The sequence below is a fragment of the Cryptomeria japonica genome, chromosome 6, assembly GCF_030272615.1.
Source record: "Cryptomeria japonica chromosome 6, Sugi_1.0, whole genome shotgun sequence".
Taxonomy (NCBI): Eukaryota; Viridiplantae; Streptophyta; class Pinopsida; order Cupressales; family Cupressaceae; genus Cryptomeria; species Cryptomeria japonica.
In genome coordinates, this window is record NC_081410.1 from 228,404,145 (window position 1) to 228,419,172 (window position 15,028).

Consider the following 15,028-nt stretch of genomic DNA (forward strand, 5'->3'; position numbering starts at 1 on the left):
ATATAGCCTCCTCTTTCCTCATTTGAAGGATCCATCTAACAATTTTGAAGGAGCCTCTTATGAAGTAAAAGTGCAGGTTTATGTGAAGTCTCCAATCAGTAAATCAAGCATTTTGTCAAGTCTACATCAACCATTTTCATCAATTAATTAGAGTTTATGTGAAGTCTTCAATCAGTAAATCAAGCATTTTGTCAAGTCTACATCAACCATTTTCATCAATCAATTAGGGTTTGGTATGGTTTCCTGTTATTTTCATATCTTTGTATGAGCTTCATAACAATCATTTTCAGATTTACATTCATGCTTTAGATCCATTATTGAATTTGTGATTTAAAGCATTTACATTTACATTTACATTCATTTAGGGTTTTCTCTCAAGCTTAGGGTAGAACTCTAGATTTACTTTCTTGTTCATTTTAGGATCTTGCACACACACAAGATTCTTGCACACACATTTTTAGTACATTATCGGGTATTTGTGGAGGTGGAAATCGTCAAAACAAGGGGTTTGACTAAGGCAAAACCCTATATAGCCACCTAGACACCATTTTTCAAGTTGTGGGTATAGAGATCCGACGGACGCACGATCTTCAGGACTGACAAAACACATAGGTGCAAACTCAGTATCAGAAGAAGGTCTCAATTTTTTGAGACCAGGGCATGGTGCCCTGGTCCTACTCAATCAGCCTCAAATTTCGGTGATAGGTGCACATTTGAATTCCTTTTTATGCTCTATACTCAGTCTCTCAGTATCAAATCTGCAATTTTCAAAATTTCAGGTTACATTTGCATTCTTGTTTATCTCTCTTAGCATAGTTGATCATTCCATCACATTTGACACATCTCCTCTTCATAGCAGCAAAGGAATAGAAACCCTAAAGATCTCTCTCTCTCTCTCTCTCTCTCTCTCTCTCTCTCTCTCTCTCTCTCTCTCTCTCTCTCTCTCTCTCCCTTGCAAGAAGTAGTCAAAGTGAATCATCTCCTTAAGCACTTTCACATTCCAATGTGTGCATGAGAGTGGGTTTAGGTCATAGTTTACTTGATTCCACTTTCATCCTACACAATAATGTTGAAACTATTTAGAATACTAATGATAATTTATCTTTAATACTTTCTAACGCATTAACTTTAGCTCCTAGGACACATTGTGATCCATCATTAGAGCATGGTCCATGTTTGGCACTAGATACAATTCCATCTATCGTACTAGTCATAGCTCCTTTGACATTTTTTCATCCGTAAAAGGTGATGAGCAAGATTGGGGGGTGGATGATTTACTAGACTAGCTCATTTGTGTACTAGATGCTTTATTTTGTGTGTTTTTTTGCATATAATGTGATCTCCTATTTTGTGTTGCTTGGCATATATTTTTTTTTGTTAAACTTTTTTTGGATGACCATTGTTGCTTCATTGGCACAAGGATACAAAGGGATCGACCTTGTCATAGCATTCCTCTATTTGTATCATCATTCTTCTATACGTTGTATACATGTTACGTCATAAATGTGTTTTTGTGTTTCTACTTGGGGACAATGCAAAGTGTTGAGATCTTTTTGGTCTCTTCCATGTTGACCCAAAAAGACTTGTTTATTTTATGTGCTCTTCTTCCATTGTACTTGTAGTTCCACTACACTTGGGGGATGTGGTCAATTTAAAACAGCCATACTTGATATACATGATTTATCTGATGTGCATATTGACGCTAGATAGTGGATCCCTTGTGCTCTTTCATCTCTTGTGACTTTTGCCTTTGATTTTCCTATGTTTTGGGGGGCATTCCACTATTGTGGCGTGCTTGTATTTTGGATATATGTATTCTACCTTAAAGAAATTGCTCTCGATAAGGCATACTCAATTTCTTTATTGTGGAGGCATACACTCTGCTATATGTTACACTTTGTGCACACACCACGAGATTGGTTTGTACATTGTGATCATACACCATGATTTTCTTGGTGCACAATGCAATACCCATTTTGTAGTCACATTTTTTTAAATTATCTAATAAAAATATGTTTTACTTTGTAATCTTCTTTAGCGTGAGTTTGCTAGAATAACACATCTTGCTAGACCTATTTGACTCCCCTTCCCTAACATGAATCCTAGTAAGCATCCCTTACTAGATAAAGATGATATGCCTTCTTTTCTAATGGCTTCTAGTAAGCATTCCTTACTAGAAGCACGATGGCATACCCTTCTTTGTTCTTGCATGCTCCATGTGTGTGTGTAGCATATGCTAATCACGATGCTCTTTTTATCTTGATATTCTAGATCGATAATATCCTAAGTCTTGGGGACTTGGTGTTGTCTTGTCTCTTTAATGTCTTGATGAAAGCCTTTCTATACTATCCCATACTTTACCAAGAGTATGAGCGTAAGTTCATATTCTTGCTAAAGTGGGGGCTAAATGTAGCGTTATAAATTGTATCCCTCTACAATTTCACACTCATTTTGGGCTCACTTTGGTGGTTGTCCCTCATGCCCCTAATTCATGTTTGATTGTGCATGGCCCATGGTCATTTACAAAATCACAACACAATCCTATGCTTAGTGACCTTGATTTCAGCCTAGAAAGCTAGGACTATGGCACCTAGTGCCTTGGTCCAGCCATTTCGGGTCCAAATTTGAAATTATAATAGTCAAGATTTTGATTAACAAGAAAGTGCTCTCCGATGTTGGCCTTCTTCAAAATTTAAACCCAAAAAGGTGTAAGTTGAGTATAAATGCAACTCCCTCATTTGAACATCCTATCGCATCTACATCTTTCAAGTTCACACTCCTATCACTCCAATTGAGCATTCAATTAAGCATCTTCAAGAGAACTGAAGAGAAATCTGAAGTCCAACATTCAAGTTCAGCAATCATGATCAAGTTATATGTTCCTCCATAAATGAAGGCATGCATTGACACCTATCAAGAAACATTAAGCTTTGTGTTAGGCTTCAAGGCAAGGAGTTTCATATCAAGGTATCATTTGTCAATTCAAGCATTTCCTTAAGGTTTTTAGCCTTTTTCAACACCTACTCGAGGTTTGACTTAGGCAAACCCATATACAACACAACATTTTTCCCTCTTTTTTGTGTGCGCGTTATATATCCGACAAGCGAAAGTTGCAAAATTGCACAGTGTCCTGAGACATAGTTCTAGACTTTGAACATGCAAAATCCCTAGGTCTATGTCAATTTGCACACATGATTGACACTTTTTGGCTAAATTTTGAAGGAAATGATCTCCAGAGCATCCTAATCCAAAATCTGAAGTTTTAGCTAATGGAAGCACCTCCAGGTCTAGGGTACCTAGCACCTTTGACCGACATTTTCAAGCTCAAATTTTAGTGAGAGGTTCCTTTCTATGTCATATTTTCAAATATGTGCCTTTGTGTTAGCTTTTAGTTCTATATCTATTTGGTCATGCTGAATCTTGTCAATTTTACATCATTTTACCTAGTTCTTGCATCTTCAATTTAAATCGTATCTAATCATATCCAATCACATTAAAAGGGAATAACTGATCACAATGCTTAGCCCTCCTAAAGGATTGAAATTGCGCCCAATTGATTGTTCCCCAATGAAAGATTTGGAAATGGTAAATAAATCCCTAGTTTGCATTCCTAGACTAAAGACCCCATTTCCACTACATTTCAAAAGGGTATATGATCATCTCTCACCCAAGAGTTATCATTTCTCTTTGAGACAAAAGACTCAAGAAACTTAATTGCTCAAGTTTGTGAAGACAAATAAAAGAATGAATCCATACCTCTAGTTTCGTTAACAAAGAATTTATCTTCAATTATCGGTGATGGATTAATAAAAACATCTTTCCCACAAAGAAAATAATCTTCAAAAGCATTGGGACGCCCAATTGAGATGAAAACATCACGTTTGAGGCATTCTCTCTTCGTTATTCCTTTAAAGCTAGGACTGCGTGCTTATTGGAAGAACATTTAGTGACTCTTTTTCACACTTTCTAATTTCATCTAGTTAAAAATTTCTTTTGTGCTCCGATTATTCAAAAGGGCTTCTTCTTCATTATTACATGCTTCAATACAATCTTCTCTATGACCACTCCTTTTTGGTCTTCCTTAACCGGACATGTGATATCTTCTTCTTTGCCACATTAATGTCTCGATCAATATCTTTTAACCCTGCAATTAGAAGATATTTCATCAAATACTAGCTCATCTACAAGAACTTATTTTGTCTGCACTATTATTCTCATCATTTAAATGATATGCATCAACATAGTGTTCTTTATCTAGGGAAATACTTCTTTCTGGTAAGAATTTATAACTGGAAGAAGAGGGGTGTACTTTTATCAAAAGTAAGTTGCATGCCACCATAGAAGCTTCTCAAGAGGTCACTTGCTTGAGTTCACCAAGAACTTGATTTTTTTTGCGACGAGTATATGGAAAAATAAAAAAAATCATCATCACTATAGTTGTTAGTTGCTGACTCTTAGTGAGAGATGATCAACTCTGAAATTCTTAATACCAATCCATTACCTTAGGTTCAATCTTTTAGATAAGAGTCGCCAAACTCCAATTTATGGGAGGTACCGTTAGATTTCTAAGGAAATAAAAGCACTTGCACTTTGATTCTTTCCCTAGTAGAGTTGGGAAAAAATCTACTGGTACAATTATAACTACTCTTAAGGCTAATCGCAATTACCAATCTGTTCACCAATACCATGTTACAGATATTTTTATATCTTTCTTAAACGTGTAATACTGTATATAATTATTTCATGTACACTTATTACATATTTGATTCATGACATTGTGTGTTCACTTTTACGTCTTTTGTTGGGAGTTGGCGTCACATGTAGGAGCTGAGGAGATTCCGCTCTAGGATTTAGGTGAAAGGGGCAATCTGGCGACAATGCATGATGTGCTTGATGCACAATGGATAAGCATGTGAAGCCTAATGAGAAGACTCCACTGGAGTGGATGCAGAATTTGGCATTGCCTGCCAATGGGATACTTGTAGTTGCTAGCCTTGCAGCTGTACCCAATATCAAAACTGAAGCAGGGAGTCAACAAGTAATAGAGTGGGGATCAAAACTGAAGCAAGGAGGTAGCATATATTAGAAATAATCAAGCAGATACATGATTCAACATTAGCCAGTCCAACAATGCATTGCAATTTACTATGGAGTTTGCATTCATTAAATGAGGTTAGAAAGTTTTGATCTATTTTATCACCATAACAAAGGATTATATGATGTCAATCCCTCCAGCTATGTGTGATAACTAGAAGCCATGAAGAATCTAAACCCAAATATCCACAGAACCACCCTCAATAAGTAAATACTCATGACACTAATTACTATTGCATAAATACTATCCTTGCACAGTTTCAAAATTAAAAACCTATTCCAGTATCAAGAATCTGAATTTACAACACTATGTAATCAGTTATAGGATCCCTAATATCTTAGAATGCTACTATATTTTAGAAAATTATATCCACAAAATGCTTGACAAGGAATATATTGTGCAAAGGAATAAGTTGGCCTAGCCTAACAAAAGAAACCATGCTCAGTCCTCCAAGCAACATATCTGCAAATGGATTGCAAAATTATATAGTGGGAATTATATTTAAATTACACTTTCTTGTGGCTTATGGTCTAAAGTTTCGACTCAGCAAACTCATGAGTTGTCAAGGAGATTATCCACGATATAGTCTATGTGAAAGTATGTCTGCAAACCATATTGTAGCCAAGCCAAGGAATCTGAAACCTTCTCGTCAAGTTTATGTAATGATCTATGATTTAAACTATAGATACAATGTCTCTGATTGAACAAAAAAAGTAGAATAATAATGGTTTTAAGTTCTTGTCGTTATCAGGCAGGAGACAATGACTTGAAATAGCGGCCTTGTATATGGGACTTGAAATTTGTTAAAAAATCTTAAATAATCATAACACACCCATTAACAATAAAAACACTGTTTCCTGTAAATTAAGCTTGTTCTATTATTGCGATATGGTCTCTCTTACGATAAGGTTTCACAGTTCAAACTCAAAGATTAACAAATCCCCTTACCATACTTGTATCTTAACCATTATTCAGTATTACTTGTTCTTGACATTAATTAATAAGCAAATCCACAAATAGGTACCACATACATGTTCGCTTGATGTGAACACTTCAAGCACTGAGATGTTTTTCTCCAAAAGTCGTTACAGAAATTTAAGGAAGTCGTCACTGTGCAATATAGCCTTCACAAAAAGTGCATATAAAGCGAATAGTTTGACAAAATCTGTCACTAAAATTCACAATCAATTGTCCATGATATCTAAAAAGCTGTCAATTTCTTTCCCAACCATTAAATTAACAGCCACAGTTGTTTGTCTCGCACAGACAATTAAAGGAAGGTACCTTTCAAAACTATCATCCAAACATTTCAAATTATAGCAGTATCGCTACAGTTGACACATTTTTAAACCTGCAAATAGAATGAGTTTGTAAGGCTTGCCATTCCATCAGACAAGGTTCATCAATAATAACACATGTATTATTCTTTGCACTATAAGTAATACAACTAGTATTGTTTTCAAGGTGGCCATGATTCATTGTCTTTTGATACCCTTGCCAACCTCCAACAATTCACTTTCAAAATGGAGGAAATGTAATGCACAAGAACCATTACTTCTTGGATCCCTGATAAATTTTACATAATTCGTTATTCGTATATCATTTCATATGCAAAGCAAGTTTAAGGAGTCGTGAATGTAATAATAGTTCCGTACAAATAGCCTCCTGCTTTACTCAACTACAGGATTTTATTTGCGTATGCTCATTCCCATATACAACTTGCTGAACTGTATATTCAAGAACTTCACACAAACAACAAAATAGGAAAACTATCCCAAATTAAATCAGATAATACACATTCATCAGATACGCATGGACAATATTTGAATGATGTAATAATAGTAAACACCAGAAACAATATTGACATGTTCATTTAGGTAGCATTTTTGCAGTGTATAATTCAAATGCATAGTTTTGAGGTAATCTTAGTCAACCCATATTTCATAAGTAAACATTTTCTTACATTGAACAACACTTGTTTGAAAACAATTACGTGAACGTGTTTGCTACCTGTATGAAAATTTATGGACATTTGATCTTTTACAAAATTCAAAAATCATCATATAAAATTCATTAAGCACATGCGATAATCTGACAAGGCATGGATAGCCGTGCGATAAATGTAGGTGGACATAAAATCATACTCCAGTAAAATTTTAAAATGAGACTGACAATCTGAAAAGAGTGATTTTGCTTATGCCAACAGTTTATCAGGTAATATCTTTCAAGCAGAATCGCCATAGTCTGGATTTCTCACACCCTTAATTTATGAATTAGCTGAGCTTTGTTATCCTTGAGTGTCTAAGGTTCCAATTGCAAGAGATCCTAATGCTTTCCTTCCAGAAAGAATGCGGCAAAGATGATGAAGATGTGATGGCAATGGAAACTGTTTCGGTCTGTAAGTAGTTTTCAGGCTTGCTCCTTAAACAGGGCTTATCCATACGCTGGCAGATGTTGACTTTAATATGGCAAGGAAAAATTGTGTGGATTATTGCTCTCACTTCAAAAGAACAAAAGCATAGATGGCAAACTCACAGAGTACTCAGGCAATCTTTCAGCTGACGAAAACCACTGAGCTTTCACAAGTTTTACTCACAAGTTCTGTGCTGCTGGTTTTCTGCAAATTTTGGCATAATTTTGGGCGAATTTTGCACAGGTTTTCAGTAAGCCCAATACCATAGCTCGCCATCCATGGAGGCAACACTGAAACATGGGAAAAAATACTGAAAAAAGTCACAGAAATCACCATACGCAGAAAAAAAGTCAAGCAAAAATTGCAGGGAAGAAAAACATAGCCTGCATGTGGTCTAAAATTTGTAACTTTGTGCTTTTCAAAGAAATTTAATTAATTTTTTTAAGTTGCCAAGACTCCGCTGAGTCTGATTTTGCAAATATGAAACAAGGTTTATTGAAACACCTTTTCTTATACATCTCAAAGTCATAAATATTCACCATGCATCATTAAAGAGATTGATGAAAGCTTATAATTTTATTTACTTATCGCAAATATGATAAATAGGGTACAAAAACTCTAGCATACCCCTAGGGACATTGACATTTTAGAAACTTGAAAAACAGAGATGTAATGCTGTTGCTCCATCCCTAAGAATCGCCAAAAGATAGCAAAACAAAAAAAATCTAACCCCTTAATATATAGTAGAATGGCCAACTTCCTATCAGACATGCCTAGTCTTCCATTTGTTATGTTCAAAGATCAGTAAAGATGAATCCTAACTCAAACAAAGTTTCTAAAGTTGATCGAAAAATGAAAAATCATTTTAAATCTATAAGTTATCATTCAGATGGGCTGGGGGCCTGGCTCAATTGGCAAGAGTTTCCTGTGGTAAAGCACAAGGTCAAGAGGTCCAGTCTCCCCCTAGCCGACATGACACCAGATGGCATGTCACACCAGCATCACCGATCACATTAAAAAGTTTACCAGACACACCACAGTTTCTAGGAAGGACTACCTGCAGTCTAAAAAAAATTTCATTCAAATAAGAAGTAAACAACAACAAAGGAGGACAATCAAAGAATATATCACCAACTGTACATATATGTTCTGTTAAGAATTTTTTTACTAAGATTAAAGATTCTTACATATCCATGACTAAATTCTCATAACAATGTTTCTATGAATGTGATATTTTCCAGCCAACTACAGTTGATCAACTCATTGGGATTAAGAAACCAATATTGCTTTTGATTAGCAACTTTTACTTATATTTGCACAAAGAATAGGAATCCTAACTAGACAAATGATAACCATCAATTGAGGTCAATGATATTTACATCCTAAAATAAATGCAACATGGGAAGCAAAGTGGTAAAGAGTCTTTTGGATACCAATATGGCATCTATGTGGCTCTACACACCCCTTAATTAGGATCCACAACTACTAACTCACCCTTGGCTTATTATGGTGTACTTTCACCAATTGCATTATGCAGTATATCATGTGACAAATTTCCATACAAAAACCATTAAACAAAGAAAATAAAATACTGAATACATGGATGATGAAGACAAGTCATGGGTGAGATCAGTCAACATGTATAGGATAAAACTATTGTTAACCTCCTCAATTCAGGCCTGCTGCCACCCTTTTAATGTGAGAGAACTAATTGTGCCTGTGACAAAGCAGCAGACTTTCAGAGCTGTGTAGCAGTTCAAGATTTCTCTGAAAGCAACTAGCTGGTATTGAAAACTTGCCTTTGTTCAAGGTACACAAGCACATTTATTGTTTTCTAACAGTTTAGGAAGACCAGGAAACATTTCATTTACTATAAATTAGGTAGCTAGTGCACCCATAAAGATAAATTGATCAATGTGGTAGGCAAAACTTCAAGATATTAGAATCCCAAAGCCTGATCTCTACCTGCAATCCTACATGGTCCACCTTCTTCGAGTCATCTACTCCTAAAACTATAACCTAAGCTTTGATATCATATGATGCAAAAGATGTCAAGATTACCAGCTAAGAGAAGTCCAACAACACACTGTCACACACCATGCACAATGGAAAACAAAGGGAAGGACACAAAAAAAACACCTAATTTAATCAACAAAATGAGGTTACATTATTGATTATAATGATTAACCTTGCCCTTCCGGCTTCCATAAGATGAACATCTTGGCTCTAGATATACACATAAGTCCACACGCAAGTGGCCTTCCTTTTACCCCTTTGTTGTGTTGCCTGAGTTTCCCCAAGAAAGGGCTCAGCCCTCCCTTCCAACTTCCTCCTTTCACGAAAGTCTTAAGGATAAAACCCTCCAAAAGCTTCCTAAAAGTTGCTTTCTTTGTAGCCTCTCAACTCAAATAATCACTTCATCCCTTTGTGGCCTGCAATAATTGCTCTATAATTTTGTAGTACCTATCAATTTTGTCTTTCTTAGTGTACTCGTTGTGCATCTTTGATGACATGATCCCAAGGGCGTTCTAGTTTTTATCAATTACTATTTCCTCTAGTTGGCTCATGGCCCGAGGGAGATGATAGTTCGTGTCTCCCCTGCTTCATTTTTTCATGCTGCCCCTTGCAACATTGTGCTGTGCCGCAAGTATCATAAATGCACCCTCGAACGACACCTTTTTAAACTAGCCTGTGCACTCTGCTACTTCTACATGAGACTCTCTTTGCATGGTTTAGATATGTTGTTCTATCAAAAACTAAGGCTGGATAAATCACCACATCCATCATAAATCTGATTGCTAAATTTCTTTCACTAAACATTCTACTTGGCTTCAAGATTATAGTTCAGCAAAATGTAAGAGATGAAAGTGCCTGCTAACTAGTTATCAAGAAAATTCTAGTTATTTTTTCTACACACTGGCAGTTGCCCTGGGTTTCAGCACCACCTGTCTACATAGGGATACAACATATAAAATTAAAATTAAAATTCTATTGCCCTTGAAATTTACAATTTGGTATATAAAAATTCAGCAAGGGTTTCTTCATACTTGAATACTCCACATACTTGTTTCTATGTTCAGTAAGTACAAACTCAACAATTACAGAAGCAACTAGTGTTAAATTCAAATCACATCTACTGTGCTGTTAAAAATAGATCTCAGAGAGATATTGAGTTGCTGGCATTGATGCTTATACCACTCCAGATTCTCGAGCAACTTCAGTCCATCGCAAATAATTTATAACAATTGATAACACCCACGTATCCAACATAACTGCAAAAAGTGCTGCTGACTACAATCCACAAACACAAATGGAGCAGGAGACTGGTCATTATGTCTTGATATTGATAATTTGAAATTGCAGTTCCCCATATATGATATGAACAACACAAAACATTAAAATTCAACTTTTTGATGCAGAAACTGAAGGCCTGAGCTCCGATTATTGCTAAGAGCGTTTCGTATGCAACCAACAACAGTACAATTCAATTAAAATCAAATTTGAATATATTTGTATATAAAAAACTATCCCAAAAATATTCAACATAACCTCGCAATTAGGATAGTGAAAATATATTTAAATAAAATACGTTCACATTTACTCTAGAAAATATAGGAAATCCACGCAGATGTATACCCAAGATCTCAAATACATCCCAGACAAGACATTTCAGTGGAAGGGTCGGGACGTCCTCCAACTTCCCCTTTTGTCTTTGAAAATCATGGCAGGCACCCATTTTTGGGTGCTTTTGTGATTCCGGAATGGCCACGGGGGTGGCATCATATCAGAACGTTTCTTCGCATGTAAGTCAGGAAGTTTCCTAGCATGACTTCATTATTTAATCACACAATTTTCCTAGAAGCTCTGTTCAGAGAAACTGAATAATGTTGCGTATGCAATTTGCAGGAGAAAGGTGCAAACAGTCATAAAAGGCCAGCAGTTAACATGGTTGCCATAGGTGATCATAACTGGAACATATATAGCAGTTATAAGGAACTCTCAGTAGTACCACATCTGCATCATAACTGCAACCAATCCTAAAAGGTCAATGCTTCACATGGTCACTAAACATTTGTGTAAGTGGAATATGTTTAAGAAAATATAGCTAAGTTCCTGCCATGATACCAGATGAACTTCAGCCAATTTAGCAAAATTTTATATTATTGACAATGATAAGTGTATCCATTCATAATGGGGCATCAGTTCACATGGTCACTGTAGGGATGTATGTTAACCTTAACAATTCTTATGGCCCTTAGATTATATAGCTCATTGAATTAAACAACTATTAAAAACTTAAAAAATTGGTTTGAAAGAACGCAATGACATCTAATCAAAACTATTTAATCAAACTTACACACGTAAATGAGATTGGACAAAATGATGTAGCCAAATTCAATGGCCGCCATGCATGAGGGTGTCTTAGTATCAACTAAGTGCTTCATCATTAAGATGAGGAAAGAATTATGATTTGATTTGTTGAAGTGACAAGGGGAATGGAAAATGAGGGGCAAAAAAGGAGGAACAAAAGGAAACTTTATTCTACTTCTAACCAACAGACAAAATAAGAAAAGATAACAATAGTTAAACTACTTGCATGACTATTAAAGACATCTAATAGAATCTTGACATAGAAAATTGAGAATCAAAGATTGTAGGCCAAAGGCACAAGATAATATTTTATCAAACTTACACATAAACCAGTTTGATTGAAAATAATATTTATTCCACCGCAAGAATTACCATGATCGAATGTCTTTCTTGTAATAATTGGAAGGCCAAATAACCAATAAAATCTTAATGACACTGTCCAAAGTATATCAGCAGCAAAACCCTCAATATACCAAAAGATTCAAATACCAAGGACTTTATACAAACAAGAGCATATAGTAAAAGAAGTGATTACTAAATTCTCTGTAGTTTGCATTAGCCAACACTAAATTTTTCAAAACGTCATCATTTACCTTTAGATATAACACTTAGAAAATACTATTTTACCATAGAAATAACTTTCCCCAAGACAAATGATCAAACACAAATGAAGACGTCATACCCCAATGGTTTTAGATTTATACCATTAATAAAACAGATAGCGTCCTCAATAGATACACATTTACATTACGTCAAGAAAGCCACTAGGACGTCGTGGCACCTCGACACATTCGGGCATTTTCTCAAACAGATTGCGTGCATCCTTCTTATTCCCCCAGTTCCCATGCATATCTACCACAGCGCTTGTTCTAAAGACCTCGTCTTCTAATTCGACTTTTGCAAGATGGGCACGAATCTGTTCGCCTGTTTCAGCAGCTGCTACACCGGAACAGGCTTTGAAGCCGATTCCGATGGTAAAGAAACTTCAAACTGGTCTTCTCTGTTGCCTCTGTTGAAAGTGTTTGCAGGTCTTCGGTTAGAGTCCGAACTGGGCATACACTGCATTCATTAAATCCATGAGACATTTTGTCAAACAGTTAGTGTGCATTTCCGAACTCCTGCATTTCGTATCCATCGTCGAAATCTTTATTTTTCCAAAACACATATTTACCTGGTAATCAGTCTTGATAAGGAGAGCGTGGATAAGCCTGCCTAGATGTATGTCTTTGGTCTCAGTGGCTCTTTTCAGCAGGGCAACGACCTTATGACTGTCCATCACGGAAGCAAGATTTTTTTTGAAGATGATATTGCAGCCACGGCATTCAAGAGGAACCCCGATCTAATCTTATTGTTCTATGAAACGGGTTTTTATGGTTTTGTTGGAAACATATCTAATATTCTTAGCAATTGCACCTTGGTGTGCAATATGTACGCCGAAAACGTGTGGAGGATTATAGAGGGAATTTTTTTTGTCTATGTTTGCATATATCATGGACGCGGCTAAACTGGCTCAAAAAAGTGGTTATAAGTTTTGTGTTATTGACTTTTTAAAAAAATCAAAGCTTCAACTTGTTCTCCTGATCACAATCAAGAATATGTGATTTCTGGAAAAGTCAATAACACAAAGTTTATAACCACTTTTTGGAGCCAGTTTAGATGTGGGCATACATCATGGGGTATGGAGATGGAAATGGAGATGAAGAAGGAAAGGAGAGGGAGAGGAGATGGAGAGATAAAGAGATAGAGGATAGAGGAATATATAGAGAAGGGAGAGAAATATATGTAGAAAGGGAGATAAATATATAGACAGAGGGAGACATAGAAAGATGAATATATAGATAGGAAATGGTATATAAAGAGAGGTGTAGAGAGGGAAAGATATAGGGTTAGAAAGAGATGGAGAGATATATGGGTATAAAGAGATGGAGAGTTAATGAGATAGGTTGATAGAGGGAGAGATGGAAGAATAAATGTAAAGAGATTGAGATATATACGCAAAGAGATATATAAATAGAGGTCTAGGACTTGAGGGAGATGAAGAGAGATGTAAGGATGGAGAGGGATAAATGCCTAGAGATAGAGAGGGGGAGCTGAAAATATAGACCTAGAGATGAAGATATAGCAAGAGAGGAAGAGGTTAAAAAATAGATAGAGAGATAAACACACAGAGAGAGATAGGGAGATATAGAGGAAGAGATAGACGGAGATATAGAGGAAGAGATAGAGGGAGAGGGAGAGAAATATAGATGGTGAGATAGAGTGATAAAGAGACAAAGATATAAGGAGATATAGAGAGGGGGTAGAGGGAGACAAAGATATAGAGATTACTAATAGGCTCATGTTACATTTGTAATAGGGAGAGGGAAAGAAAGAGAGGGGTAGGGATAAAAAAAGAGCAACAAAGAAGGAGAGAGAGAGAGAGAGAGAGAGAGAGAGAGAGAGAGAGAGAGGTCCACCGTGAAGCTCTCGGGAAGAAGGGTAGTCTTGTGTGTGGGCTGATATAAAGAGAGGTGGAGAGAGGGAGATTATGGGTGAAGAGAGATGGGGAGATGGAGAGATGGAAGAAGAAATATTAAGAGATAGAGATAGAGAAGCAAAGAGATATAGATATAAATATATGTCTAGGAAGAGAGCGAGAGATGCATGGATAGAGAGGGAGACATGTTTAAAGATGAAGGGGGATAAGAATGGGGAGATAAATAGATGGAGAGATAGAAAGAGGGAGATGACGAGATATAGATAGAGGGATATAGGGAGATGGAGAGGTATAGAGGAAGAGAGAGGAGAGCTAGAGAGATATATAGATGGTGAGATAGAGAGATAGAGAGACATAGATATAAGGAGAGAGAGAGAGAGAGAGAGAGAGAGAGAGAGAGAGAGAGAGAGAGAGAGAGAGAGAGATTAACAACTAAAGAGAAGTAGAGAGACAAATAGAGAGGTAGGGAGATGTATGTGAAGAGAAAGAGATATATAGAGATATGTTGGAAGAGAATGGGATAGAGATAGACAAGGTGGATAGGGAGGGAGCACAGGATGGAGAGATGTGGAGAGAGAGGGAGGGAGAGATGGAGAGAGATAGAAAGGGAGGGAGAGAAAAAAGAGAGAGATAAGATAGGGAGAGATGAAGAGAGATAAGTAGAGGTAGACAG

The 15,028-nt window shown here is 36.4% G+C and overlaps 1 long non-coding RNA gene across 3 annotated transcripts; it reads right to left on the bottom strand.

Moving 5' to 3' along the window:
* Positions 1 to 7,047: 7,047 nt before the first annotated feature.
* LOC131071456 (uncharacterized) lies at positions 7,048 to 13,701 on the bottom strand. 3 transcript variants are annotated; one of them, XR_009112521.2, is made up of 3 exons: positions 13,051 to 13,463; positions 12,584 to 12,938; positions 7,048 to 7,798 (listed from the first exon to the last, which is right to left on the bottom strand). It is a non-coding gene; the product is annotated as an uncharacterized LOC131071456 (long non-coding RNA). The 3 variants fall into 3 exon arrangements; XR_009112522.2 differs by lacking the exon at positions 7,048 to 7,798 and adding an exon at positions 11,078 to 11,533; XR_009112520.2 differs by lacking the exon at positions 7,048 to 7,798 and having other exon boundaries at positions 12,327 to 12,938; positions 13,051 to 13,701.
* Positions 13,702 to 15,028: the final 1,327 nt, after the last annotated feature.